Raw genomic sequence first — 5,000 nt, 5'->3', positions numbered from 1 at the left:
TTTAGTTGGTGTACGATTTTTTTTTTTTTTCAGTTGATGTACGATAGGTTTTATATCTTTCTCTTTCGTTTCCAGCTCCTCCCGTGTTTCTTCCTTGCCTTAGCTATTAAATCTCTCTCTCTCTCTCTCTCTCTCTCTCTCTCTCTCTCTCTCTCTCTCTCTCTCTCTCTCTCTCTCATAAGGTTGTGCCTCACAGCTGATGGCAGACTGACTCCCGTACATCAACCCCTTCCTCCCCCTCTCCCACCACCACCACCACTACCCTTCCCTTCACACACTCCCTCTCCCTCTTTCCCCTCCCGTGTCCAGGTGCACGCTAATAGTATCGATCAGCGGACAACCCACCCAGCTCTTGTTTCACCCTATACTTCCGCTGACTCGTGCCCAGCTGTCAATAAGGAACAGATAAATGTACCTTTTTTTATGATCCATGATACAAATTTTGCCTTATTTTCTATAATGGAGACGAAAAGTGGATAGTGTAGTTAAAGGAATGAACTGTAAGAATGAACTACGCGGGAGGGAGAGAGATGAGGGAACAGGAGAGGGAGGTACAGAAGGAGATGGAGAAGGACGAAGGGGAGGTCGTGTTGTAAAGCCTGGGTGTTGTTTAGGGTGAGGGAGAGGGGTGAGGGTAAGGGGGAAGGAGGGTGTCGAGGGTTAGCTAAGGGTGAAAGGTGAGTATTTACGTGGCTCTCAATTACGTGAGTGAAGGCAGTGAAGGTAAAAGTAATAAGTTGAAGTAATAAGTTTGTGTTGGAATGTTTTTGTTCTCTAAATGTTGAGATTGGTGGATGCTTTGTTTTGCTGTTCGTCTGGGCTTCCTATGATTCTCTCTCTCTCTCTCTCTCTCTCTCTCTCTCTCTCTCTCTCTCTCTCTCTCTCTCTCTCTCTCTCTCTCTCTCTCTCACTGCACGAATCTAATAATCAGATCCTTGTTCAATAACCACCTCATTTCAGGAGCCCGGGTGAAGACACACAGACATACAAAGAAAGAGAGAGCAACACTGCGACAGTATTACCAACACCAAGCCGTGGCAAAACCTCACCTCTCCCTCTTGCTGAACGAACAGGCAAGTGACGGCAATAGCTACAAGCCCTATTACAACAACAATAAGGTTTAGAGGTGAGAAGAAAAAAACAAATAAAATAATGATTGTAACACTAACTCCTATTCGTTAATTTCCTCATGACTTTAGATTCTTGAAACGCACTTAATGGTGATTGGATGTGTGTGAGTGAGGCGATGAGAAACATGAATTCTTGTGCATTTAAGTGAAGAAAAAGGAGAGGCGGTGTTTGCAAGTCGTGGGGGCAACATTCAGGCAGGCAAATATGTGTGTGTGTGTGTGTGTGTGTGTGTGTGTGTGTGTGTGTGTGTGTGTGTGTGTGTGTGTGTGTGTGTGTGTGTGTGTGAGGGCTTGGAGAGTTAAGGTAGTGGGCTGGAGAGAGACAGAGAAAGAGAGAAGAGAGAGAGAGAGAGAGAGAGAGAGAGAGAGAGAGAGAGAGAGAGAGAGAGAGAGAGAGAGAGAGATCCGGGAGTGACAGATGGACAAGGAAGGAAAGGAAGATATGAGTAGACGCGAAAAATGTAGAGGAAAGGGGAGGAGGGAAGAAAGGAAGGAGGGAGTGAGAGAGGGAGGGATAGGGAAGCGGAAGGACAAGGTAAGGAAGGATACCTATCGGCCTTCTCCTTCAATCTCCCTCTTCCGAACCAGAAAACAAGAAAGGAGGCGGGAGAGAAAAGAATGAGGGAGGGGGAATGAAGATAAAAAGGTTGCTGTCCATCAAGAAACTGCATTCCTCCTCATCGCATTACTTCCGTGTAGCATTCCGTCTAAGTGCAATGAAAGAAAAAAATGCTACTGCTGCTGTTAATATCATGTTATGTCTCCTTTTCCTCCTTAGCTGTCCTTGTGCGACTACTAAAACAATGAAAAGAAAAAGGGGAGAAAGGAGAAAAGTAATCGTATTCTTCTCCTCTCTACCGTAACTACATAAAATGATCCACCTTTTATTTCATCTTTTTTTCTCCTCCTCCTCCTGCTCCACTGGCCTTCCAGCGGTGAAGGTGAAGGAAAAGGGAGAAAGGCGTACTTATTCCTCTTCCTTCTCTTCCCTTTAACTATATCAAACAATCCACCTTTAATTTCCATCGCCGGCCTTAAATCTCCTGAAATCCGGCTGCTGAAGAGCTGGCTTAAGGGTGAATCCAAGTCACACACACACACACACACACACACACACACAAGGAAAGCGTAGTGAGGTAGGCCGCGACCTTGCCCTTCATAAGTAATACTACTCTCAAGACCTCTCTGCACACACACACACACACACACACACAAGGAGACGAGAAGGTAAGCAGACAGACGAGCACTTTTAAGTCAGTCAGTCAGTCAGTCAGCCAGCCAGCCAGTCCTATCTCGATATCCTGTAGACTCCTAGACCTACACGATCCCCTGCTCTACCCGTCCTCCCCACCAATCTGTCCTGCCTACACCCCCTCACCCATCTACCCTGCCCTGACACACACACACACACACACATACACACACACGCCAGGACGCACCCACCGCGGCGGCACAAGGGCGGCATGACCATCACCAGAATCCGGTTTGTTCAGAATCAAAGTTTCGGCATTTAAAGATACGGAAAAAGTTCACTAATTTCTGCAAACACCACTTGGCAGGCGTTTTTCCCGCTGCCGTCATGCGAGGGGAACACTGAGACTTAGAGCTACCATGAAGATGTACAGGAAATATTACGTCTGAAGCGTGGAATCTGACTAAGAACGAGATGCCACTGGCGTTACCTCGGAGAGCCGCAACACACACCCACTTCCACTCACTTCCAACACGCGACTGACGCCCGCCGCCTGTCTCCGCCTGGGAATGGGAGTCTGGGAGGCTCACAGGCCGCCACTCGTAGTTGCCACACCGCCTAAAACTTTAAATTAATTCCTCATGGCACTAATTATTCATTATTAATACGTTTCTTCATACAACTTAAGCTGCTGAGTTATAGTGCTAATTACTTTGAACTCACATGAGGCAGTTGTTTCTCTCCACTGTCAGGATGCGAGTTTAATGAAGCTGAGAAGTATTAGCACTCGGCATGGAAGGTGATGGTCTTATTTTTGTCAAGTAGATTTTCATGGATTCTACTAAAGTTAATGAGTTCTAGTATCTTAAGAAAGGGAAAATCACTCGCACAATTTCGGGTTCAATGCAGCAAAATTTAAACTGAAAACACCACTCTCTGCATCACTAAATAAAGAATGAAGATCAGAGATAGTACACTTGTGAATTATGATACGTTTCTAGAGCATGACCTTAGTTAAAAGATATTAGGGCGATATATGCATAATGAATATTGATATCAGGAATAATAAAGATGAACAAAACTTCTACAGACTACAGATGGTGACGCAGGAAGTGACACGCGACTCCCTTCACCCAGCCGTGTGCGGAGGCACCAGCTGGTGAGGCGTTTGCTTCGTCCTAACATTAGCATTGAAAAATGGCGAACAGAATAAGTTTATAAAGACGCCATCATAATAAGTGAAAAACAATGAATAAGTACGTGAAGACGCCATCATAAAAGCAAGAATAATAATGAAGACGATGTCAAGAAATTTTAGAGCTCCTCGTCACTACATCGCCACTACCTGCCCCTCTGACACCACAGCGGTCATTACGTGTTATTATTTCTGTCAGGTGACACACATTTTACAGGGTCATCATTATGTAACACCGAGATGTTGACAGGTTATTGTTTATATACACCTGCTGAAACCTCTGAGGCACGAGAGGGCGTTGCCACCACCACCGCTACCGCCTGACACACAACACGCCCACGTCTCCCTTCACACCACACCGCACGTGGGAAACCAGCTGTTACTCTCCTCTTTGAGCAATGTTGTAGGATGTAGTGTGTTGTGTGTTAACTGTATGATAGGAATTTTATAAGCTCTAGGCTCTTTCCAGAAGAGCAATAGCTAGTGATATCTAATGAAGCCCGCGATACTCAAGAATGTGAGTACACACACACACACACACACACACACACACACACACACACACACACACACACATATTATGGCCACATATTAGTCCGCATATATTCCAAGAAAGCAAAGACGCAATAATTACGTAACAAGTTCTCAGCAAACAGGAAACAAGCCTCGATCAGCCGGGTCTCAACAGCGGGTCTCAGCACGCTCGCCAACCCACTCTCCACCTGCCTTGAACTATCGTGGTGACGAAAATGCCCCGAAATCTTTTTTTCTTTTTTTTTTGTGCTTTTCTTTGCTTGATGTTTGTTTTGAATCAGCCAAAAACTTTACTAAACCGATATTTCATCCAGAACAGTACCATGTAATGTAACTCGCTGCCAAGACCAGAAGAGGCAAGGATCCAACTTTTTTTTTCGCTTTTATCTATCTATTCATTTATTTATTATTTCTATAGTATGATGAAAAGTAACTAACCCTTCCCTTCTCCCAATCTCTCTCTCTCTCTCTCTCTCTCTCTCTCTCTCTCTCTCTCTCTCTCTCTCTCTCTCTCTCTCTCTCTCTCTCTCTCTCTCTCTCTCTCCCCTCACTTGGACGCCCTTCCGCGACTCTAATTTCCTGTTTTCAAGTCTCCCCTTTACTATAACCAATTTCTTTCCTGCTTCCCTTGCGATCCGCGCCTCCCCTCGCCTGCAGCCTGCCGAGGGTCGTGGAAAGGCGTTAGTCATAGCATCCAGCAGATGTCTTAATCATCACCTGTTGATGTCGAACGTAAAAGTAGATCGTTTTGTTTGGCGTGATTGGTAAATAAATAAATAGATAAGTAAATAGAAAATAATAATAATAATAATAGTAATAATAATAATAATAATAATAATAATAATAATAATAATAATAATAATAATAATAATAATAATAATAATAGTAGTAGTAGTAGTAGTAGTAGTAGTAGTAGTAGTAGTAATAATAATAATAATAATAATAATAA

General features: G+C 44.1%; 1 long non-coding RNA gene across 1 annotated transcript in view; it reads right to left on the bottom strand.

Moving 5' to 3' along the window:
- Nucleotides 1-2,882, bottom strand: part of LOC135101943 (uncharacterized) — a 72,093-nt gene extending 69,211 nt beyond the window's left edge. Inside the window, exon 1 of the long non-coding RNA XR_010269472.1 lies at nucleotides 2,813-2,882. This is a non-coding gene — a long non-coding RNA (uncharacterized LOC135101943). The remainder of the gene's footprint in view (nucleotides 1-2,812) is intronic.
- Between the last annotated feature and the right edge of the window lie 2,118 nt (nucleotides 2,883-5,000).

The sequence above is a fragment of the Scylla paramamosain genome, chromosome 7 (assembly GCF_035594125.1).
Source record: "Scylla paramamosain isolate STU-SP2022 chromosome 7, ASM3559412v1, whole genome shotgun sequence".
NCBI classification, from domain to species: Eukaryota; Metazoa; Arthropoda; class Malacostraca; order Decapoda; family Portunidae; genus Scylla; species Scylla paramamosain.
Note: the sequence above shows the minus strand (reverse complement) of the source record. Positions and strands in the feature narration are given on the sequence as shown.